Genomic DNA, 26,345 nt, shown 5'->3' on the forward strand with positions numbered 1-26,345 from the left:
AAGAAAGCCGAGGAAACAAGAGTGAACTAGCCAGAGGTGTTGGACGAAAACCAGGCTATTGCAGTGCCACGGATGCTGAGCTTGATAAACCCTGAAAAATAGCAGCTGCAATGGATGATGTGGTCTTATTATTAATTATTTTAAACATTTTATTTAGTATTTAAATTTTATTTTAAATCCAGTGTAGTTAACATATAGTGTTGTATTAGTTTCAGGTGTACAATATAGTGATTCAACAATTCTATATATTATTCAGTGCTCATCAAGATTAAGTTTTAATCCCCTTCACTTATTTCACCCATCACCCCACCTGTGTCCCCTCTGGCAGCCATCTGTTCTCTATAGGTAAGAGTCTGTTTTTCGGTTTGTTTCTTTTTTTTCTTTGTTCATGTGTTTTGTTTCTTAAATTCCACATATGAGTGAAATCTTATGGTACTTATCTTTCTCTGACTTATTTCACTTAACATCATACTCTCTAGATCCATCCATGTTGTAGCAAATAATAAGATTTCATTATTTTTATGGCTGAGTAATATTCCATTATAAATATATATACCAGTTCTTCTTTATCTCCTTCATCAATTGATGGACACATAAGCTGCGTCCATATTTTAGCTATTGTAAATAATGCTGCAATAAACACAGCATACATGTATCCCTTCCAATTAGTGTTTCTGTATACTTTGAGTTAAACACCAGTAGTAATATTACTGGATCATAGGATAGTTCTGTTTTTAATTTTTTGAGGAAACTCCATACTGTTTTCCATAGTGGCTACACCAGTTTGTATTCCTACCAGCAGTGCATGAGGGTTCCTTTTAGATGGTATGTTTTTATAAAAGAATTTGGAAATGAGAGAGAAAGATGAAGAACTCATCTCAGCAGGTAAGAGGAAGAACCTTCAGAAGGATAAGAATAGTTTTCTAAGATAGAGTGTGCCTCTAGCAGCACATGATCTCTTGACTTAGCACCCCCTTCCTCCCAGTCTCTGTTTGCCTGCTTCAACTTACTGTTCCACTGAATGACTGACTCTCTATGTATAACTCACACTCATACTTATCAAGAAAGGAGTCAACTGACTTGGGTGGATGTTATATAATATAGGGGGCTCTGGTGGGCAAAGGTCTAGAACTGGACCTCCACAAGAGCTGTTGGCAGAATTTGTGTCACAAACGTGGTCAATTAGCTCGGAATCAACTCCTTTCTTCTCTAGGGATTAAAATAGAACAAAAGGCATTAAATAATACGGACACAAACTTCATTTTTAGTGAAACCAGGAGATACCGTTTGTGCAATGGCAGCCAGAAGTGTGTGTGAGGCAGAGCTGTATAAAAATGGTTTTGGGGGGTGGGGTGGGGAGTGAAATTAGAAGTGTCCAGGCTCAGAGTCCCATGTGGCAGCAGGTACAAGAGCTGAACCAACTGATGCTGCTATGAGCACCATGCTCAAACAGAACTAGGGTCAGGCTGTAGTCACCTGCACAGGGACAGGAAAGGAGCCAATGGGAAGAAGTATCACAGAGGACACTAGAGCTTCAGATGGTAGAGACTCCAGGTAAATCATTTTGGAAGAACTCAGGAGAGAATTGTTTCATGAGTCCTTCTTAAGGAACCTTCTAAAAGAAGAGAAACGAGTATTACTATACTAAGAGAAACTGAATACATTAGAATTGGGGGTGAAAAGGGAAAAAGAACACTATTTTGGAATGAGAAGCTGAGGGATACTTAATAAATTTTTGATTACTTCATCATCGTTACAAACACATGTGTGTTACAATTACTGTTCTGGGAGAAAAAAAGAGTTAACATGGAAAACAAACTTGAACAGTTTGAAACAAGGTGATCACAAGTATGTCTCACCGAATAATATTCTAGGAATCCGTGTATGTTTTGCAGGCAAAATGGATTCATTGCCTTAATCAGATTTGTGGTAACTTGTATTTGCCCTTTCAGAGATGTGTCAACCTGGATGGGAGCTGGCATGTCACCTGCAGTCCCAGCAAGATCTGCCCCAAAGCCTGGCTTCATGGGGATTGTTTGGGACCCAAATGTTGGTTCTTCCCAACCCAGCAGACTATCCTTCCTTTTTTTTTTTTTAAGATTTTATTTATTTGACAGAGAGAGAGAGAGAGAGAAAGCAGGGGTGGGGGTAGGGGGAGAGGGAGAGGGAGAAGCAGACTCCCCACTGAGCAGGGAGCCCAACGTGGGACTGGATCCTAGGACCCTGAGATCACAACTTGAGCTGAAGGCAGACACTCAGGTGCCCCTAGACTCTCCTTCCTTTGTTCATTGTCAGGTAAGCTTTGGTTGACTGAGTATAATTATTTGTGAGGCTGATAAATATTTTTTTTTCTTTCCTTCTCAGCCCTGTATCTCCTCAATTGTCCCCTTGGATCCCCTGAATCTCAGAGCCCTTACTGAGCACAGCTTTATGAAGATTTGAGGGTGGTGATGGCAGGGTTGCTTGAAAACCCCGTCCCTCTATTCCTCTGAGGAAACTTAGTACTGTTGTATTATCTGCTGCTGATTTGTTATAAGCTTATTTTAATTAAGCCACATAGTGAGTGCTGAATAGGCTTTACAGAAGTTCATGTGGAAAACAAAAAGGGAAATAAAAATGGCCTGGTAGTTTCTTTCCTAATAGCACCACAACAAACTGGTCAGCTTGGTTGAATCAATCCAATTTTATTTCCATGGAATAAATGTATCAGTTTGTTTGCTTGGCTCAGTTGATTGGTCTAGTAAATGTCATACACATGAGAATGGAAGAGCCAGTTGGCCTGCTTGCACTGCCAAGGAGTGATAGGAAGAGAGGAGGACTTGGCTCATTGTTCAGGGTGGCTAGAGTTTCTGTTCAGTTATGAGTGATGGGAATGGTCTTATCTATGTAATTGAAGAGTGGAGAAAGCTTACCTTACCCACAAATGGCCCCTCTGCGTTTCATGAAACCCTAATAGTTTTGTCCCTAGTTCTTGGGCTCTGAGGATTGATATACAAATACAAAGTATAAATGCCCTGTGGGTGGGATAATACATAAAATCACTATGAAGTAGTCACACCATAGCTCAAAATCATGTATAACTGGCCATCTGGGAAACTACCAGAGTCCCCATAAATGGGACAAAAAGAGAAAGATTTTATTTTATATTTTTATTATTATTATGACTTTAAAAAAATAAGAGAATGATTTTAATGGGCAAAAGGGAGGCAGGAAAATACAGAGGGCACAGGGCTACTTGAATAAGGTGCTAATATAGTGAGAATTAGAGCCTTGGGACTGGGGCTAAAAGGGAGCTAGGGGCCAGGGATTAAGTCAAGTGATTTTATAATTCTGCATAGGGCCAGAGCTGCTGCTGCCAGAAATGGAAACTCCACATCCACTGCACTGACCTCCTTTCCTAACATTATCCTGAAGGCCTCTTCTATTTGGGCTAAGAGGTGAGAATAAGGAGGACAAAAGAGCAAAGAAGGGCCAGTTATTTTGGGTAGTCAGAGAGAGAACATATGAAACATTGTGGTTAAAATTGGACAGAAAGAAGGAGCAGTTAAAAGTCAAGCTGTAGGAAATTAGACCAAAGGGTAAACTTCAAAGTTCCAGCTTTGCCTCTTGTGGAGTGCCACCCCTCTCATCCCTTTTCAGCAAAAAGGAGGACATTGAGTTTCTCCCAGTGACAACCAGGAACCAGGAGTGGATGCTATAGTGTGTAAGATTGTTTCCATCTCAGGATAAAGCCTTGTGCTCTTGGCCAAGCCAAATCATGTGTAGGGGCAGATCCACAGAATTGAAATCTAATTGTTTTTCCATTGGGAAATTCGCTAGGATTTAATCTTTTGCTTGGAGGGATCATTGTATGCTGACTACTTTGTTTAGAGACTGATCTGCTGAGCCAACATTTTGAAACATCAAGTTGAAGGTATTGATGAAGGATGGGCCTGAGAATGGAAGCAAAGCTCCAGAAGTACAGCCCCTGGGAATACAAATACCACCGTGCCTGTGAGTATGAGCACGTGGGAACAGGAGCTGTGCCTTCCACATTGTAGGTTGGGTCCCCTGGAAAGAAGACTATGAGATGGATATCAGCATGGAGGGTGTTTCTTAGGGAGTGCTTTTGAGATCCTGACATCCAGAATATGGAAAGGAAGGGGAAGGAAGAAAAGGTAGGGAAGGGAAGGGAACAGGACCTGACAGAGGGAGATATTGAATGTGCCCACGGGGAACTCTGGGGCTGGTGTGGACATTCAGTTGACATGAGTAGGAGGAAATGATGGGCCTTTATGTCCCCACAATGAATGGATTCAGGCTGACCCTGTAAAGAGGTGGGACCTGGGGTAAAGCAGGTTTCTCCCATCAAGGCAGCCACCAAAGAGGGACAACAGCTTCAAGCTGTTTTCCAGGAAAGCTCCCAGCAGCTGGGAAATAAATCTGTAAAATCTGGCATCTTTAGCACCTAACACAATACCAGGTGTACAGTCAGTGTTAACACATATTTTCTGACCAGATGTTGAACTGGTTTCTTAAAAAATAAGAAAAAAATATCACTCTTCTCTGGACCCCATCTCCATAGTACCCTGTAACTTCCCTCCACACTTATCATTGGCAGAATGGGGTGGGTTAAGGAGGACTTACAGAATGCCACTGCCTGGATTAGAAGAACCATCTCTGAATACATAGAATCAGTTATATTCTTCCAAAGTGATAGTTAAGCAGTTCTTAGTTGGCAGCAATTCAGCCCACTAAAGGACATTTGACATGTCTGGAGACGTTTTTGATTATCATGACAGAGGAGGGTGGTGCTACTGGTATCTAGTGGGTAGAGGTCAAGGATGCTGCTATATGTCCTACAATACACCAAATAGCACTCATAACAAAGAACCGTTCAGCCAAAATGTCAGTAGTGCCAAGCTTGAGAAATGCTGTCTGAGCCCAAAGAGTAACAATGAGAATCCCTGATACACTCTCTCCCCTTGATATGCACCCTTTCCACTTTACCACATGTATTTTGTGGCTTCCTGTCTTATTACCCCTAGCTTCTTTATTGATTCAGTGTGGCTGAATCCTGTATCATTCCCTTAGTAGACCATGGGTGCCCGGAAAGGCAGGATAGTTCTTACTGACTGTGTCTCACATACACCTAGCCCCTGGGAGCTGGTTGAGTTGTAGTGAAATACTTTGGGAGAGCATTGATTCTGGGGTCTGATCCCTGTGTGACAGACAACATTGGTGTTCCTCTCAGGGTATCAAGTACTTGGTAGGAGCTGTCAAGAGGTGGGTCCTAGGTGGGTCATCTATGGAGCTGGACAGAAGATAGTGGAGCATTTGTAGTATGCTCTATAGACCATGGCACAGTGGACTTTGGTTTGACTTTGGTTCCTATTTAGATGTCAGGGTCATCTGGGATATGGGAATCCTGGCCTGAAGGTGGTGAGTGGTTGTTCCTTATTTCATCAGAGTCCCAAGTGGAGGCTGACTAACAGGGCTGCTAAAACTGATGATAAGAGGAAATGTCCTAGGAAAAGATCCTAGGAAAAGAGGACTGTCTTGTGTTGATCTTTTATTTCTTTCCCCCAGTGATCTGGGCCTGTTCCCCTCTGCACAGAATCCAGAGGACAGATGGTCCTGTTCCTTATTTCTTTGTGTCTCTTGGAATCAAGACAGCCTGTAAATTTATGTAAGGGGCCATGTGCAGGGCTGCAGGCCTCTACTGGGGAAAAAAAGGCGGTATAAAAGCTTCTCCCTCTTTTCCCTGCCTGAGAGGAAAAGCAGAATTATTTTTTAATGTTTTTAAGTTGTATTTTGTTTTAAATTCCAGTATAATTAACATACAGTGTTATATTAGTTATAGGTGCACAATATAGTAATTCAATAGTTCTATACATTACTTAGTGCTCATTATGAAAAGTATACTCAATCCCCTTGACTTATTTCACCCATCATCTACCCACCTACCCTCTGGTAACCACCAGTTTGTTCTCTATAGTTAAGAGTCTGTTTCTTGGTTTGTGTCTCTTTCACTCTCCCCCCCCAACTCTGCTCATTTTTGTTTGTTTCTTAAATTCCATATATGAGTGAAATCAGATGGTATTTGTGTTTCTCAGACTGACTTACTTTGTTTAGCGTAATACTCCCAAGCTTCATCCATATAACAAAGGTTTCGTTCTTTTTTTGGCTGAGTAATATTCCATTGTATATATATTTCACATCTTCTTTATGTCTTTGTTGATCAATGGACCCTTGGATTCTTCCATAATTTCATTATTGCTATAAACATATGGGTGCATATGATTTGGTATTTTTGTGTTCTTTGGGTAAATACCCAGTAGTATAATTATTGTATCATAGGGTAATTCTATTTTTTAATGTTTTGAGGAACCTCCACACTGTTTTCTACAGTGGCTGCACCAGTTTGCATTCCCACCAATACATGAGGGTTCCTTTATTTTCACATCCTCACCAACATTTGTTTCTTGTGTTTTTGATTTTAGCCATTCTGACAGGTGTGAGATGATATCTTATTGTACTTTTGATTTGCATTTCCCTAATGGTAAGTGACGATGAACATCTTTTCGTGTGTATGTTGGCCACTTTGGGGAAAGGTCTGTTCATTTCTTCTGCCCAATTTTTTTGATTATTTGGTTTTTGGGTGCTGAGTTTTTTAGTTTTTTTAGTATTTTGTTTTTCTTTTCTAATTTTAAAAAGATTTTACTTATTTATTCATGAGAGACACAGAGAGAGAGAGAGAGGCAGAGACACAGGCAGAGGGACAAGCAGGCTCCAGGCAGAGAGCCCGACGTGGGACTTGATCCCGGGACTCCAGGATCAGGTCCTGGGCTGAAGGCGGCGCCAAACTGCTGAGCCACCAAGGGATCCCCCTTTATATATTTTGGATACTTACCCTTTATTGGTTATATCATTTGCAAATATAGAAAAGCAGAATTACTAATCAATTTTCAAAGATTGCCTTAGAGAGAGGCTACATTCTTGTCCCCATTGACAAGAACCTGGGTCAATAGACTGTATCAGTCAAACAGCTTGTCATTTTAATCTGAAAGTTTGTTAGACCACCTAGTACAGTCAGTTCAGCATATTAAAATTCCCCAAGATTAAAACTGCTGCAGTATAGGATATGTATTACTGTTCATGGAGAGATTTTTTTTTTCTAGGAGAAAATTGTAGGTATTTCCTATTAGTGGTGAAACAATTCGACCTAGAATCCTAGCTCTTGAGTCTCATGGAATCTATCCTAAGAGGGATTCTAATGCTCCCCCCTCTCTAATACTTGAAGACCTGCTTTTGGCCTTCAGCCCTGAAGTAGCCATTGGAGACAATGTTTTGCCCATTTTAATAAAGCATATATTCCTCTGTTCTGTGGAAGAGTATGCCATTTACATAACACATTCAGCCCAACTGACACAGTTATGATCTATCATTCAGTTAGGTGTTTAGGATGTATCTTACTCTAGTTGTAATAAAATCATTATGAAAATCCAGGGAGAAATTTCATTTTTCTTGGGCAGACATTAGTTTTTAAATTAGAACATCTCCCTCTGTTATTAATTATTTTTGTATGAAAATACCATAAGTGATTGGATCAAATTATAAATCAGTCATCTGCCAAATTAAATTCTTAAAATCACCATCATTACTGGGTTATGCAAATGTGAAACTCAGGAAACATTAGAATATTCTTACATATCTAACAAGTAGAGAGACGGGCTGATGTTTTCCCAAATGCCTCATATCCCAAGCCGCCCACCTCCTTACCATCCCTCTAATGAATGTTCATGCATGCACACACTCACATACACAAGCACACCCCTAACAACAATATAGCAATAGATCAAAATGATTAAAGCCCTAAATCCATAAATCTAGTCATATTTGGAATAATGACTTACAAGCTTCATCATTAGTGATCAGTGATTCCAACTGGTCCATATCGCTCTGGAAGTCTGATCCCAAATCCAAGATCTGGTCTTGTACTTGGGGATATATACAGAATTGTAAAGTAATTTAAGGCAAGGTGGGTAGGGGTAGTATTTCATCAACAACAAAAGAAACTTCTGTAGACATAAGTGGAATTTATTTATTGCTCAGAAAAATTAACCTGTTTAATATAATTTGTGTATGTATGAGAGACATCAAGTGCATGCAAGTGAGCACAGGGAGGGGGAGGGGCAGAGGGAGAGGGAGAATCTTAAGCAAGACCTAGGCCCAGTGTGGAGCCCAACACAGGGCTTGATCTCAAGATCGTGAGATCATGACTTGGGCTAAAATTAAGGGACAGAAGCATAACCCACTGAGCCACCTGGGTACCCCTGTTTAATATAAAATTTAAGCAAATTTGCATGGGTACAACCTCTGAAAACTTTATTTTTTCCAGATTTATTATGATATAATTGATAGAACATTGCGTAGGTTTAAGGTGTAAACATAATGATTTGGTTTGTGAATATTTTGTGAAATAATCACCACCATAAGGTTGGTGAACACATCCATCGCCTCACATAGTAACAGTTTTTTGTGTGCATTTGATGAGAATATTTAAGATCTCCTCTTAGCAGTTTTCACAGATAGGATGTGCTATTGCTAACTGCAGCCACTGTCCTGTACATTACATCCCCAGAACTTATTCATCTTAAAAAGTTTGCACCCTTTGGCCACCTTCCCTCCCTGCCTGCCCCTATCCCTAACAACTCATGAGTTCTTTTTTTTTTTTTTTTAAGATTCCCCATGTGAGTGAGATCGTACAGTATTCATCTCTCTATAAGAAAGGTTTTAAATAATAAATTTATTAATATATGAATAATATAGTAAATTTATTATTTAGAGGCAGAGGCCAACTCTGAGTTCAGAGTGTATCAGGAAGTTATGTGCAAAATGAAAGAAGAAAAATGTTGGCTGCAAAACCACCAAGTGGAACGGCAGGAAAACACGGACTTAGGAAATCAGAAAGTCCATGAAAGTGTTGCAGGAGAAGATGAAGTTTGGAATCAGAAAGGTGAGATTAGCAATTTACTGTTTTTGAGGCTCAGCTGTAAAATCAAATATGCCTTCTAGGTGAAGATGGAAACCAAGAAGATGTGCGTGAAGGCGTTTTATAAACTCCAGTGGCGTATCAGTTATTACTTATCATCATCATCATCATTACATTTTTCAGTACTTACAATTAGATTATTTTTTATTGAGCAGGGTACTGAGTTTTGGTCTCTAGAAAATAGCAAGCACAGTTTTTTGAAAGATGGGGTAATTTCCTAATCTATCTTTCAACATACAACCCCTGATTTCCTTTCCTGAGCTGTTTATCACAATTGAAATATAAGAGAGTCTCCTGGAATGATTTGTCTGGGGCAGAGTGTTTTAAGAATTTTCTAATTCATCACATATTTCACTGAAGAAGGGCCCTGTCTCTCAGGGGATGAGGCACAGGAGTGGTCTGTTAAGAAAAATGAGGCCATAGCAGCATGAAGCCACCTGGGTCACAGGGCATGTAGTTGGGGGTTTCAAGAATGGCAGAGAGTCAGGGAGAGGGAGATGGCCCTGGCAACTAAGATGCCAAATGATATATAAGCAGGAAAGTGCTTGAAGCTGGCCTCCTGACGTCACAGGCCAGTTCTGCTTATGAAAGATTTATACTTACATGTCTTCAGTATTTCCCACAAAGAAAACCCTACATGAATATGAGTTTTATAAATCTGGCTTTCTCTAGTGCCTTATGTGGATTATTCCTTTTTGCTGTTTTCTTCTTTGACGACAGAGAGAGAGAGAGAGAGAGAGAGAACAGCAACACTGACCAGCCCAGAGACAGTGTATTGATTCCTGTGAGTTTGGGCTTCTGATCATTGAGGAGGCAGGCTGAAGTCCTAGGCAGAGAGCAGGCATGGGCTAAGTAAGAGTGAGGAACTTCAGGTTGATGATGGGACCCAAGAGGGTTAATTCTTTGATGCTGAGTCAGCAAAGGTGCCCAGAGCATGAGTTGGGAATCTGATGGCAATCAGCACAACTTGCATCACCTGTTCAGAAGCATAACCTGATGTCCTATCATGAAGGATGCAGGTGAGTGATGTGCTGCTAGACTCAGAAAGATTGACTGGATCCCAGAAAGAAGGTAGCAGCAGAGGGTGGTAGCACAGGTCTGCAGTTTGGTAACAGTCTGGACAGTAACTTGGATAATATGGGTTCAGTGACCAGGTCTCCTCTGCCTCTCTCCCAGCTCTGCCTTGCCTTGGGCAGCTGTTTTGTCCTGGGTCTTTTCTGCTTGGTTACCTGGCCTCTCAAGCCCTGCGTTTCTCCTCTCCTCCATTCGTGAGAGTGCCTAGATCCTTCACACCAGTGCATGAATTATTCCACCAGTCCTTTCCTGCCTTTATAGTCACCCTTCATACCCTCCTCGAGCTGCTTGCAATCCTCAAATCCACAAGGCCCCAGCAGGAGAAGGCATATTCCGATGGCGAGTCTTATCACTAGAATGGAACACAGATACATACAAGTGAACTAGTTTTATTTCTGCAGGATGCCACCAAATTCAGTTAAGCAACTACTCAATTTGGGCACGGGTGAGGGAGAGCATGCGTTGGAAATAAATCAATTAAACAAGTCGGATTAAATTGACTGGTCATTTTGGCCCAAATGCTTGATCGTTTTGCATTGGAGAGACGTAGCCTTAGAGAGCTTCCAAAACACAGTTCCCATAGCAACTATACAAGGAAGAAATGGCAATAAGAAACAGTGCATGTGAAATTTATTTTATCTCCTTTTGCCTGACTTCCTGTAGGCCCATCTCATATTCCCTTAGGCACTGGCCATCTGGGCATGTTCTTTTTTTTTTTCTTTCTTTCTTTTTTATAGCAATTTTCCCCAAGAAAGTACTCTACATAAAATGCCCCTTCTTATCTGCCTCTGACTGACAGATTGAGATTGTGATTTGTAATTTCGAACTTCAGTCCTTTGTGTCTCTAATGAAATCCTGCCTCAGACTGGCCCAGTCCTCCTTTGAACTTTACTGGTTTTCTTAGCTATAGGATTAGGGAGTTTATTGCCAAAAGGGATTAAGATTTTAGCTTCAGGACCTGTTCTAGATGGTTTGTCTCAGGGAGCACATCATTTTGTACATAGCAGCTCCTGTGGCTCTGAACACCTCAAATAAAAATCTAGCTTGAAGGGTATATCTTTCTCTTGCTCCCTGCTCTTCTTTTCATCAGTAATGAGGAGGTGATTCAGAACTTTCCATGTTTTGGCAATTTACAGATGGACGTTTAATTCAGCCTCCTCTATTGATCTATGTCTTAACTCAGATGTCCATCTACAGCACCTTGAAGATGTCTTCATTAGCAGTACACTAGGGCCTTCCTTCACATAAACATGTGACCCAGCAGAGCTGGTAGGCTCATTAAAGCCATCTCAGTATACGTAAAATAATATATTTCCTCTCCTTTTTGAAATCACTCTCCCCAGGAATTGCCTCCAACTCCTAAGACTTTTGCTTGAAGTTGCCTGTTCAGTCCCATGTCACAAAAGCAGCTCAGTCTTTCTTAACTATTCCTCCTAGGATACAGTTTAGATTTCCTCAGGTTGACATTCAGAGTCTTTCACACACTCATCCCCACCTCCCTTTGCAGTTTATACCAAAACAAGAAGACAGCAAAAATCTTTCGCTTGAGCCAGAATGGTTCCTTACTGGACTCCCAGAGCACCTCACCATTTCTGGCTACATGTTTGCTCATGCTGTCCCTTTTACCTGCAATGGCCTTTGTCTACCTTTGTGCTATTAAAAATTTTTCTCTCCACTTCAACTTTTTAAGTCTCCTTTTAAGGCTAATTTTTATCATATAAGTGTGTGTGTATGTGTGTGTGTGCGTGTGTGTGCTACTTATTTGGTGCTTCTATCTGTGTAATTGCTGTGTGAGAAACCACTGCATAAACTAGCAGCTTAAAACAGAAAGCATTTGCTGTTATGCCCAAGGGTCTGCAATTTCAGTTTTCACTGCACTAAAAATCTGTGCTCTGCTTATTCATCCCTCCCTCTCATCTTCCTCTCTCCATAGTTTTGTCTTTTCCAGAATTTCATATAGTTGGGAATCATACACTATGCAGTTGTTTTAGCTTGGTTTCCTCTCCTTAGTAGTATGCATTTAAATTTCCTCCATGGCTTGGTAGCTCTTCTTTTTTTTTAAAAGTACTGAATACTTAAAAAAAAAGTACTGAATACTATTCCATTGTCTGGATGTACCACAATTTATTCAAACACCTACTAAAGCACATCTCGGCTGCTTTGAATTTTGGCAATTATGAATGAAGCTGCTAAAAACACCCATGTGCTGGTTTTTGTGTGGACATAAATTTTCAGCTCCTTTGGGTAAATACCAATGAGTGCAATTATTGGATCATATTGTAAGAATTTTGTAAGAAACTGCCAATCTGTCTTCCGGTGTGGCTGTACCATTTTGCATTCCCACTAGTAATGGATGAGAGTTCCTATTGCTCCACATCCTTACCAACAACCTTTAGTGTCGTCAGTGTTCTGGATTTTGGTCATCCTAATAAGTGTAGAGTGGCATCTGATTGTTATTTTAATTTGCATTTCCCTGATGACATATGATGTAGAGTATTGATAGGCTTGTCACCCACTGCATATATGCACCTATACCGTATACCAAGAGATAGTCCAGAAATAAGTCTGAGCACTGTGAGAGTAGTTCCAAGGGGTGCTGTCAGTTGGAGTAGGCAGTCAATGAGTATTTCCAAATTCTCAGGCATTTTAAGTCAGAACCGAGTGGTTACACTATGATTAATTGAGATGGGCAGGTGCTGGTATCTTTATCTGGGTGGTATATTTACTGGGTTTGCTTGGAAAGCAGAAGTGCTGAAAGACTGGACCCTGATCAAAACTTACCCTGAGAGTCATTTACATCTATTCAAGGGTAAGACATTTGTTCTTTATTTCCATCTTTGTAGAAATAATAGCAACATATTTGGTCAAAGCCTTCATTTACTCTTGGCAACAATAGCTCTCTCCTTCTTTTCCTTTCTTTCTGTTGCCTCTATGGTATAGACTCCAAGTGTCTCCTTGAGACAATTCTTGATTTGCAGTGTCTCTGCTGGGCCCTACCACACTCAGCACTTTGGTAGCTGCCTTGCTGATCCACATGTAAAATCTTTCCCCAGATGACTATTGTTCCCACTGAGAACATGGAGAGACTACACGGGGCTTCATGAGTGAGATACATTGTAGAAAGACTGGATTTGCAGGTAAGGCTGACCTGAGTTTGAATCACTGCTCTGCTATCTTCTGCCTCTGCAAACCCAAGTTGTATACCCATTATGAACTTCAACTCCCTTATTTGAAAGTTGGGATATTATCTTCCATAAATGATATTACTGTAATTGATGATACTTATTAATTACTTATAATGTACTTGGAAGGGTAGCTACAAGAAATAAGTGAAACAATGCATATTTTTAGGTAAAACATCATGCTCGGCAAACATGGGTATTTATGTTGTACATCAGTTCTCTGATTCTTGAATTCTTAGGATCTTCTGTTTTTTACACTGTGCTGCCATTCCTCTCATGACCAGTTCATCCATACATTTATATTCCTTAATTTTATTGAACTTTAAACAAATGATTAATCAACCAATTAACAAATCATAAATAAATATGTTAATGAGTGCATACTATACTGGGGCCTGTAAATAAGTACTTACTTTTGTATTAGGCCAGGAAAATACATGTTTTTGAAATTTCTTATTCTAGAAAGTCTCAGGCTTTACTTCTCTCCAATTCAGTGGTTTTTGGCTGGAGATAATTTTGTTCCCCCCACCCCACCCCCAGCAGACACTCAGGAATGTCTGCAGATATTTTTTATTGCTATAACTTGGAGAGGGAGAGATTACTACTGGCGTCTAACAGGTAGAGGTTTAGGATGCTGCTGCTACAAACCCCACACCACACAAGACATCTCCCTCCCCACAGTAAGACATTATCTGGCCCAGAATGTCAGTGGTTCTAACACTAAAAAAAAAAATCCCACAGTCCAGTTGGAGAGAAGAGAATGCTCTAAGTGAAGAGAACACTTTGCAAAATTCCACTCTTACTCTAAGAATCATGCTGAATATGGTCTTAGGCCAGGAGAGGTCTAATGGTGCTGAACAATTTGGGTAATTCGCATTAAAACTATCTCTATAAAAATACAGTGGTTTTGGTTGATTAAATAAATGTAAGGAGCAAAGTTTTTCTCATCTCCTTGCTGACAGATTAAGGTAAATGACTCAAAATTCTTGGCAGAAATTACTGACGACAGTCTTGTTTTCAACTGCTCTAGAACCTGGGATTAGAAAGTGCACATGGGTTGCAACCAAACATGAGTTTTCAACCAAAACACAGGCCCTGAGCTGTCTTGCCTCTACATACTGAAGCTTTCCTTATGTTTGATGCTTGGATGCTCAGAGAATGACCCATCCATTCCTCTGGAACTCTGAAGGGTTGGGGTACTCTCTTGGGCAGATTGTCCTGTGAGGATCCCAGGCCTACTCTACCCACCACTCACTCTGATTCCTCCTTTCCCTTACCACTTGTTCTGTAGATTCTAGGAGATCCTACCTCTTATGTTGCATGTGGCACTTGACAAAGATGAGTCCAGAAATTGGAGCTTATCATCCAGATCAGGCTTAATCTATCAGAAGTTGTTTCAAATAACAGAACTTGGCCAAATTATCCCATAAAGGGATCAGAAAGTAAAAATCAAGGGGAGAGCTAGGCTGAAAACTGGAAGAAATAATGTGGTAGAGTCTGGATAGCTGTTCACCAAATCCATTTCCTTTTTCTCCTGGGCTCACAGCTAGACTTTTCTCACCTCCCTTGCAGTAGTAAACTTTGGCCATGTAACTGGCCATTGGAACACAGTAGTAAATGATGTTCGTCACTTTGTACTAGACCCATGAAAACTTACCACATATTTGCCAACTGGATTTGGATGTTTAGAGCTATCTTGAAAGCCATATGTTGAAGATGGCAGAGACTTCCTCCCAAAGTAATATAATAGCCAGGGGATGAGAAGCAGGAACACATCCAGAATCCTGGATAGAGCCGACTGGGTACCAGAGAAATCAGAAAGCAACCAGCAGCAAGAAGCAGATGCAAGAAGACAGTGGTGATGATAAAAGAAAGGGTATATGGGATTTTTGCTAACCACATATTATTTGCTAGGGAGCTTTCACTCTGGCTAGATCTTGCAGATACCATTCGTTTTCTGAACACTGATTTTGGACAAAGAGGGATTTGATAAACTCAATGAGACTAATTATGTCACTGTGATAAAAAACAGTCCTCACTCTGATGGGTCTGCCTGGTGGGGAGGGGAAGAGGCAAAAGTCAAAGGAAGATGATTTCCTATAGAAAGCACCATTAACGTCCTTCTCCTATCCATACCTTCTACTTATTCTGGCCGAATATTTTTTCTTCATTGTGCTCCTTAGGGTAAAAAGGAAACCTTAAAGAAGAAAAAGTCATACTGATGAAAAAAACAAGCAATTCTCTCCTGAACTTTCTATTGCAAGTACCCTCAGGTTTTAATTAAGACTCTCTGTTTTTTCCCCCACCTCAAACCTGGCTTTCCCGAGCAGCACAGGTGCTCATAGAAATCATTTGGAAATGGCCTGGGAGCTTGTTTAATGTCACTGCCTAATCACTTTGCTAAATGTCACTGCTTTGGAGCATCCATTTTTATCTTTCGTTCCTCCTCTTCTCATCTTCCCTCTCAGGTAGGAGCCTTTCAATACATCTTCGAGGAAGAACAAAACTTCTTCAGATTGGTTTCACTCTTTTTTTTTCTCCTAGTGTTCTGGGAGAGATTCTAGTCAGGGAACACTTATACAAATGGCCAGATAGTGTTTCTCTTGCAATGAGAAATGTTGTATTTTGTGACAATTAAGATTCCTTTAAATGCGGAGATTTAGAGTTTTATGTCTTTCTGTCACTTCCAAACTCTGGCAAGGTTTAGCAAGGCTGGCTGCCACTTAGCTCCCTCCCCCCACCCTCTTTACGTACCCAAGGGCATAAGCGTGCTTCTCAGCTTTCTGTACAAGTTTTCTTGGTGTAGATAATTCCTTTGTTCTTCCTTTCAACTTCCTCCCTTACCCCAGACTTTGATTCTATGCTCATTTGCTCCAACTTGCTGATAAGTAAAGGACAGTAGTACATTTAAACATATTTTAAACAAACCACAGAAAGAAAAGTACAAGATTACTCATTCTTTGGGGCCTTAGCATGGAGCAGCAGCACAGATGAGGGTGATGTATACCCAACATCAGAGCATTTAGATATACAGAGCAAACACTGACAGAACTGAAGACAGAAATAGACGTCAGTATAATAATAGTAGAATTCCATATCCCACTTTCAACAATGGCTAGAATATCAGATAGACTACCAATAAGGAAATAGTAGATCAAATGGGCCTAGTGGGCACATACAGAACATTCCACCTAAGAGCAGCAGGAAAGGTGCACATGTGATGGTCTCTAGTATAGGTCATGCTGGCTGCAAAAAGATCTTAACATATTTAGGATGGTTGAAATCATACCAGGTATCGCTTCTGAGCAAAGTAGAATGACACTAAGTATCAGTAATGGAAGAAAAATGAGAAAATCCACAAATAGGTGGAAATAAAGCAACACATTCTTGAACAATCATTAGGTCAAAGAAGAAATCAAAAAGGAAAACAGAAACTATCTTGAGACAATGAAAATGGAAACATAACATACTGAAATTTATAGGAGGGAGCTAAGGCAGAATTAAGTGGAACATTTAGAGTGACAAATACGAATATTAAAAGAAGGAAGAAAGATCTCAAGTATGCAACCAACTTCACAGAGCAAAGAAATAAAGAACAAACTAACCCTAAGTTTGGCAGAAGAAAGGAAAATTAAAGATTAGAGCAGAAATAAATGAAACAGAGAATAGTAAAAAAAAAAAAAAGGTGGAAAAATCAACAAAAGTAAGAGTTAGTTTTTGAAAAGATGAACAAAATCAACAAATGTCTAGAATAACAAGGAAAAAACAAGATGCAAATAAATTCAGGAATGAAAGAAGTGACATTAAAACTGATGCCACAGAAATAAAAATGAGGAGACTACTTAATGAACAATTATGTACCAACACATTGAATAGTCTCAAAGAAATGAACGCCTTCATAGAAACATGCAACTTACAAAGATAAATGAAAAAAAAAAGAAAGAAAACTTAAGCAGATCATAATAAGTAAGGGGATTGAATCAATAATCAAAAACCACACAACAAAGGAAAGTCCAGGACCAGACGGCTTCAATGATGAATTCTACCAAACATTTAAAAAAATAATTCCAGTCCTTCTCAAACTTTTCCAAAAAGTTATAGAAGAGCAAACACTTCCAAACTTAATTTGTGAAGCCAGCATTGTCCTCATTACCAAACCCAGGCAAAGATACTCATTTGGAAACGTGGCTTCAGAGCCTAGAAGGAATTCTCTGAGGATAATGGTGATTCACACTGCTGTAGCAGTGCCTCTTTTCCAGGAAGAGAGAAGTTCTTAAACCCAAAGAGTAAGGTGGCTACAACTTTGAGACCCAGTGAGTATTGTAGAGGCTGGATCTTGTAGGCTTCGCCCAGAGAAGGAGACTGAAGGCCTTTAGGATGAAGTAGGTGGTCAAAGGTGACTGAATCAGGATGACCAGATGGCCCCCAGATGATCCTGCATGAGGTGAACTGTGGGAGTGGTGTGGAAAGAGCCATAAGTTGGGGGAGATTAAAAGGCAGCCATTCTCTGTCACTTTTCTGTGACATTTGTGCTTTATCTCTGCTTGAATCTTGTTCTCTACTGTCACCCACACAGTTCCATCTATCTGGCAAGCTTGAGCTCATTCTTCCAGAATCACCTTGAGTATCATCTTCAAGAATCCTCTTCTGTGAGACTTTCTCTGGCTCCAGAAGGAAGTGCTAACCTCCTCCTTGTGACTAGCAGATCATGTTTATGCTTGTCATTGTAGTGTATACCACATTGCCTCATTTCCCCCTAGTACATTAAAAGGCACATTATAGATTTTCAATAAATAACCACAAATTAAGTAAGTAATAAATTGGATGATAGTGGGAACCAAATACTTCTGTGAAGCAGGGAGACCTGGAGAAGAACATGTTATAGAAGATAGGCATGATTGCTACACGGATGGTTTAGAGGTCTATAGACATTTACTGCCAATAAACCAGGATGTCTAGGAGTGTGAAAGTCAACAGATATAATCTTACCTTGGGTAATTTAAAAGTGATTGAAAAGTTCCTAAAATCTAGTAGGATAAGCTTGCTTGTCCTAGGTGAAATTGCCTAAGGAAACTGAATCTCAAGATAGTTCTACCTCTTGTTTTTTAGATATCAATAAGACACAAAATCCAGAGTAGGAAAAACTTTTTTTCTTCAGATAGAAAGCTGGTGGTCTGTGCTTACCTGAGCATTATCTTCCTGGAATATCCTGTCGTGTCATCTAGCCTTATTCTCTCTGAATATTTAGCACATCTGTGTATGTTTCTATACAATTATAATTGGCTTACATATTATATATATATATACACACACACGTATATATATGTATATACAGGTTCCATAGCTATGGTTATGGATTGTGTATATGGCTAATCTCTCCTAGGGTATCTAGGTCATTGCTTTTCATACAAGAGATGTGAAATCACAGAATGTTAGCATATAACCTAAAATTCTCATTGTGCAAAAGAGACAGCTGAACTCCAGAGATGTTATGCAAACTTGTGCTATACATTTATTTAAACGATGAGTCATCGAATCATTCATTCAACAAATACTTCAGTGACTTAATGTCCAAAAACATAAAGATGTTGGATACAAAAATGAATGACACAATCCCTGACATCAAGAATGTCATGAGTTTTTGGGGATAGACATATAAACAGCAGTGGAGTGTATCCTTTGGTTTAAATCTTTGAAAAATAGTTTGACAATATAAGTTTTTTTAAATTGACCTTGGTGCTTCAATTCCACTCCAAAGAAATGATGCAGTGGGAATAAAGTTGGATGTAGGCAAAGATTTATAGAGTGATTTCCCCCCATTTTAAGTTATAGGCTTGCTTATGAGGCTAGATTTCAGAATAAACTATGGTTTAGGATACATGGAATTGTTTGCATTCATTAAAATGTATACTGAGGGGGCGCTTGGGTGACTCAGTCAGTGAACCATCTGCCTTCCGCTCAGGTCATGATGTAAGGGTCCTGGGATACAGCCCCTTGTCTGACTTTCTGCTCAGCAAGGAGTCTGCTTCTCCTTCTCCCTCTGCTCATGCTCTCTCTCTCAAAGGAATAAATAAAATATTTTTAAAAATTAAAAAAATTGTATGCTGAAGAAGAATATTAACATAGAAAGATGATTGTGACATATTTATTTTTTGAGAGGCAAAAAGTAGACACCATTGCAGTTTATATTTCATGAACCTATTTTTTAAACATATATCTTTATTTATGCCTAGAAAAAAAAACCTCTCAAAGTATTAATAGTCATCTCCAAATGGTAAACGACAGATACTGTTCTTTTTCTTGTTTTTCTTGGCTGTATTTTTTTAATGTTTTACAATGAATACACATTTGCTTTGAAATGAAAAAGAAAAAAAAATGACTTATAAGGAAAATAAGTTATCCGGAAATCAAGGCAGCACATTAGTTCCTGAATATCTAGATGTATCCATATGGAGCCAGAGAGTGGGAAGGTCTGACCTGTACTGACCCATTAATCAGTGACCCACTGGATATGAGTAGTTGTTTTTCACTGAATTGTTCAATTAAGCATTAATTGTAAATACTTGTTTTTCTATTTCATGGAGGAAAGCCTAGAACAAATGTTTACTCTAAATCTTCACATAGAAGAAACAAGTAAATACATTAGAATCAAAGATGCTCTAGAAAATATCCAGAGCACATGAGAGCATAGCTCTGCTCACTCTCTTTTGCTGGCCTGAGTTGTTACCTCCTCTCCGTGTGCTCCATGTCCCTTCCAGCCTCCAAGGGGGCTCCCAAATCACCAAAAATCTCGTGTTCCATGCTGGTCTTGTGTCTTGATGGGTTCTCTTCTTTGAAAATTGGTAATTCAGGCACACGTGCTATCTCTTTATTAGGCAGAACAGCAAGTTCCCCAGAACATCCCACTTTTTGATCATCCAGGGTGGACAGGTATTTACTGATTATTAGATCTCAGTAATCTCTGTTCTCAACAAAGTGCTTTCAATCTATTAGAAAGGCATCAGCCTGACATCAAAAGGACAAACTGAGACAAATTCAATGGGAACGCTGCACCAAGGTCAGAGTGAAAACAATATTTACCTCACAAAGACCTCCAGGCACTCAGACAGATTAAATTAGAACAGGAATGAGTACATGCTCTCCTCTATTTATTTAGTTGGCAGGAGGTGCTTTATTCTATATAGATCACATAACCATCATTGAAAATGTATTCTATTTTTAAAGTGTCACATACTGTCAGAGAGCGAATCTGGCTTCTTAAAGGACACGGTGTAGTCTAAGGGGGCGCAGAAGGAAGAAGGAGGCAGAGAGAAACATTTGTTGAGCATGTCTGGGTATCATATAACTCTCACCCTGAAATCCTCAGTGATCCTGATTCTGAGTCCTTTCAGGGAACTATTATGATTCCCATTTCACAGATGAACAAATTGAGGTTGAGTTTCAGAGAGCTTAAAAAATAAATCCATGACTGAATAGTTGGTTAAGTGGCAGGGACAGAGTTCAGACCCAGATTTGCCAGTGCCTTTTATAAAGCATCCTGTTGTTTCTGCAGGTCAGACAGAATGAATGCCACAGTGTCATGGTAAATCAAAAAGGAGGCAGAGAAATCAAGTGGCAGGGAAAGTAGACTTGGCATTTAGACATTGAAAGCCTTCTATGAAGTATCCATACTTTCCCACACTGAGATCAGTGGTGCCTGGGAGCTGGGGAGCTGGGGAGGAAGAGAAGAAGAGAGTCTGATCAGGTATTAGCACCTCTGCAGACAGACATTCAGTAGGACTGACGCCCAGTAGAGTCAAGGTGGAGGTGGTCATTATCTCCGCCATTGAGTGGGCACAGCATGTAGGCCCTGCAGTGGGAATCCAGCGCCCAGGAGATTCAGCGAGAGCTGGCATCTCCATACCTTCACCGCACAGTCTGCTCATTCCTAACTTCCCCCCAACCCTCATCTTTGTTCTACAAGCTTCTGATTTTAAGTCAGCTTCAGCTCTGGCTTTAAGGGCATAAAAATGGTGATTCTACCATTAAAGATTTGTTATTTGTGGGGAGTGGTGGTGGGATGGGCTTGTCTTTCTGATTTAGAGAATCAGGACTGAGCTCAAGGTAACCGATTCTTCGCTGACCTCCTTCTCTCAAAAGCTGTTCCCTCTTGAAGCCTATTTGGATTCTGACATCCTGCAGACCTTTTTTCAGGCACTCAGGACCATGCTGGACTTAACAGGATTCTGTACCAAGGGAGCCACTAGGTCACAGTCCTCCAGCCTGGAAGATTTCAATAAAACTTAGCTCTCCCATATCTCCTCTCCATAGGTGCTGCCAGCTAACTGATTACATTTGAAAATCTGAAATCATGGAATTGTAACTTTGACTTTAGAAGTTATTGGAGTTCAATCTCAGATCTCGTCCAGTTTGCTACTTCCCCATTCATCAATAGTTATTTGAAAGTTTGGTCTTACGTTCAATCAGAATTATTCTTATAGCAGAATTATTCTGCTCGCTGGTGCCAATTCTACTCTCTGTGATTACTGTGCAGCCCATAGAACAGCAATGTTAAAAAATGGTTGAGAGAACTGATTACCTTAATGAGATTATTGAGGCTTCTTGTAAGAGGAGGTGTAGTAGGAAAGTAAGCTCTAGGCAGACCACTTCCAGGAGTTACCTCTGAATTCTTAGGGATCCCATTCCCTCTGTTAGGTGGTGTTTGGGGTTTTATTCACATGAAACAAGCCAGGAGTAGGCAGGCCTCCAGTTCTAGGCTGTAAATCTTCTGAGGACAGCTTCTGTTGCCAACTCTTTAGAGAGGATGGGCTATGTCAGAAGAAAATCTCAGGCTCTAGTATGGTCCCACTTGACATCCCAGATAGAGCCAAAGCCCTGGCTGGAAGAAAGAGGTGGAAGTAAATTCTTTGTGAGTTTTTGACAATTGGCTTGCAGATAAACACATGTTAATTACAAAAGGCTTGGTAGAGCATGTAACACATTTTATTGGTATAGAAACAAACAATAGGAACTTGGTGCATCATATAAAGCTCACTATAGCTCACCCACCCACTGCTCATTGAAAACAAAGCAGTCATAATCTCAGCAAAGAGCAAGTTAACTCTGTGGGTCCTCAGGAATGCCTAAGCCATAGCAGCTTTGCCCTTTCCAAAACCTGAACCTTCTGGCTTTAGGGCTCAGGGGACCCAGACCTGTGTAGTCACTGCTGAGGCCAAGAGGCGTAGCCAATGGAGGGATATACCCACAAGAGTGGTGGCTTTGTATGTAGTATCTTCCAAAGAGACACGTTGGATTAATGGAAGGAGCAGGCTTTTCAGACAGGCAGACTTGGGTTCTGGCTTCATCACTTAGTAGTTACATGGCCTTGGACAAATTATTTAACCTTTCATTTTCTTCCTCTATAAAATGGAGCTAATTCTCTATCCCGTAGTGATGTGCCAAGGATTAAGTAGGATCATGTTTGCAAATGCTGCATTTTATAGTAGTTGTCCCCTGAGTATTTGTCCTCTATCTCCTTTCTATTGATATCTTCCTTGTCTCTCCCTCTTTCCCTAGTCTGCACTTTGGAGTAGGGATGTGTGAGAAAGTACACACACCTTACCTTTGGGAGCTCTGCCTCTGATTACTGCTACTGCTTCTTCCTTTGACCATTTTGATCCTCATCATCACCTCCACAGAAAGATGAACCAGAGGACATGGAAAAAGCAAAACTCAAATCCATCTTCTCAGTTCTCTGTGTGCACAACTTTTGGAAGGAGGCTAAAAGCTATTAATGGAAGTGAGTATGTATGAGGCTTTTAATTATGATACATCTGTTCTAGACAGTAGAGAGAGAATTTGAACATGATGCCTGCCTTCCAGGGCCTTGCCATCCAATGACAAAGTTGTACTCATAGGAAAATAAGTTGAGGACTGTGATAAAAGTTATAATAGAGGTATGCCCAGGTCATTAGGTCAGTAGGCTTCACACACTGCTTCTGTCTGTGTCTCTCTCTCATATGTACAGTGCAGCTAAAGAGGGTTCTTAGCTTGTCACTATTGAAGTTGCAATTTACTATGGGTCTGGGAAGGACATTAGCCTTCTTAAATTCTTCTTGGGTTCTGCTTCTAGTGAATTAATTCCTAGATGCTGTGGAGAACTAATAGGCAACTTGCTATTGTTAGCAAAGAATGACAGATGTGGAGATAATTTTGAATTGTGTTAATGTTCTGAGAAACAAATGAGCTCCTGTTGACATAATACTTGATTTAAATAATGGATTACAGTGTATTATGTTTCAATGTCCTTGCTGGAAAGTTCAATCTAAGAGCAAGAGGTGTTTTTATGAGATCTGATACTGTCATAATCCCAAGAGTTCACTTTTTTCCTCTCGTTAAAGAAGGAGAAAAGTCAGTTTCTTTGGATTGTCTAATCAAATTCCTAAGAATAAAAACATTATACTCAAGGCACCTGCTGAGCTGAAGACAGGCAGGTGGGCTGCTCAGAGGATGTGGGGAAGAGAGGGCTGGCTCAGGTCTTCCACACACACTTGGGGGTGGCAGTTAGACCTGCCCTTCCTCACATTCCCGCAGAACCCTGCCAGATGTCAGAAGTGGGTGGATGATTGTAACGAGAGCAAACTTAGAAAGTAAAATGACTGATCAAGTAAATAAACATTATAGATGATATGCCAAATACTTTGAGACCTCTATTATCTGTAAATCTAGTCCTTACGAGACAGTTCTTCAAGCTTTATTTATTAGTTTGGGGGAGGGGGAAAGGAAGAGGGAGAGAGAGAGAATCTCAAGAAGACTCCCTACTGAGGGGAAAGCCAGACTTGGGGCTCAGTGTCACGACCCTGAGATCGTGAGTCAGGTCAAGAGTCAGGTCATTTAACTGACTGAGCCACCCAGGCATCCCATAGGATGGTTCTTTAAGATAATGCAATACCAGAGGTATTGGATCTTACCAGACAGACATCTGAACAATCCACAGAGTAGACACAGAAAACAAAAGAATTGGGTGAAGAATAAATCAGGATACTGAAACAGAAAAAAAAAAAATGGTGGAACTAAATAGGAACAAAAACAAAGAAAGAACAGTAATGCTCAAAACCCTAGTGCAGAAGAAAGGGGCCAAGTACAGGATGAAGACATTACCTTTAATGCTTGAAGAGAAGAAAAACAAAGAATACTCAAAATCTTTATTTGAAATATTGCTTCTTATGGGAAACCAAAGCTTACCTACCTCTGGATGGACATGAGGCTGAAGAAATCCCAGAAGTTGTCTACTCCTGATAACTTTCAAGCACTGCTGGAGTGCCGGATGGATTCAGGTGAAGAGGTGCTAAAGCAGCTCTTTGAGACCATGGCAGTAAAGAGCAGACACAGGTGCCAGACACCTGTGAGAGCTGCATTCAGGAAGAAACCCTCAGGGAAATGAGAGACCCTCCATTTATTTCCATTATCACTGACCACATAGTAGACACACAGCAGAGGAAGAGCCTGTGTTGGTGAGGTTTGTGGACAAATCCATAACCTGAATCTGTGGGCTTCCTACCTTATGATGCCGATGCAGAAATTTCAGCTTTGCCATTTCACGCTGTGATAACTGAGAAGTGGGGATTAAACATGAAGTATTGTCATTACCAGGCTTACATGGTGTCCGGTGGATTTTCTTCCAAAATTGAAGTTATGGCCTATAGACTTCTAGAGAAATACTCCCAAGCTATTTACATACTCTGTTTTTCCTGTGCCTTAAATACTTGTTTGGCAAAAGCAGCATCTGTTATGGGAATATCTGTTGCATTGCATTAGGAACAATTGACAAAGTTCGTTTTTTTCCCCCATCAGTCACCACTTTTAGAGCATGGCACTGTAATTTCTGTCCTCTTTCAGAACTGTGAAGAAAGGGGTAAAGAACAAAAGGAAATTGGTCCTCCTCAGTGGACAGCAGGAATGATGCTTTTGAAATTTTAGCAGACCTTCTACAAGCACTTGTTTTATGTTTAGATAGCATAGTGACACAAATATTAGATAGAATAACTATAGCTGTCCAGGCATCGGTGCTCTGTAGTGAAGTATAAGATTTTGATTTCATTGTTACCATTGTTGTTCTTGAACATATTCTACCTTTTACAAGAGCCTTTGGGAAAAATCTCCAAGGGCAGACCTCTGATGTCTTCTTTACAGCCAGTCCTTTGACTGCAGTGCTTTGTTCACTAAATGAATTGATGAAACATATTGAAGTTTACCATAAATTTCAGTTTGCAGAAGCCACAAATTTGGCACTCAACCTTGGTATTCAGATGAGAATGTCCATAGAGGCCAGCAAAGCAACCTGGAATCTCAACTAATGTCTGAGAGTTCCTAAGGAAGCTCTTAAGAGTTCCAACAGTGGAACAAACTATTTAGGAACTGAGAGATATAGTCTCAGAACAGGACCTGAGAGCTTTTAAATCCTTATCCCAGGCACTCTCAGTCATGGGAAAGATCATATTTAATACAAAGGAGGAGCAAAATGCTGACGCATACGGAAGTGCCTTACCCAATCCTGGCCTGCTCTCTTAGCTCAGCTGCATTGTTGAAAAATCAAGTAGGGACATGGAGGGGAAGATACAGAGCTTCCATCCACCATTTATGAAGTTCTCCATCTGCCAGACATCAACTCTTTTTCCCAACATCTGGGCATTACGTAAGGTCGTATGTATTTCTATGACGAGGGTTAAGAATGAATGCTGTGAAAATAAGGTGAAGTGTCTCAAAGCTTTCCTGAAGAACAATTTGACAGGACAAAGGTGAGGTAACTTGGCTTTGCTTAACATAGTTTTGATGTAAAACATGATCTGAATTTAATAATGGTGGGCACATATATCAAACTCAGTACAACTAAGTCAGAGCTTCTGTAACTCAGGAGCCATTGAAACTACGTAAGAGACTTTAAACATAGGCTTTCTCTTATATCTGATACTTGAAAAAATATGAAAGAAATTTCAAAACAGCTTCCAGAAAAGCTGTAAGTATATGAAGGCCCTTTAATAACTGAATTTCTTGACCTTAGGCCTCTCATTGGGGCC

The 26,345-nt window shown here is 40.2% G+C and overlaps 1 pseudogene; it reads left to right on the plus strand.

Annotated features, from left to right (window-relative positions):
- Nucleotides 1-24,959, plus strand: part of LOC144304645 (52 kDa repressor of the inhibitor of the protein kinase pseudogene) — a 60,595-nt pseudogene extending 35,636 nt beyond the window's left edge.
- Nucleotides 24,960-26,345: the final 1,386 nt, after the last annotated feature.

This window comes from Canis aureus, chromosome 3, assembly GCF_053574225.1.
Source record: "Canis aureus isolate CA01 chromosome 3, VMU_Caureus_v.1.0, whole genome shotgun sequence".
In the NCBI taxonomy this organism is placed as follows: domain Eukaryota; kingdom Metazoa; phylum Chordata; class Mammalia; order Carnivora; family Canidae; genus Canis; species Canis aureus.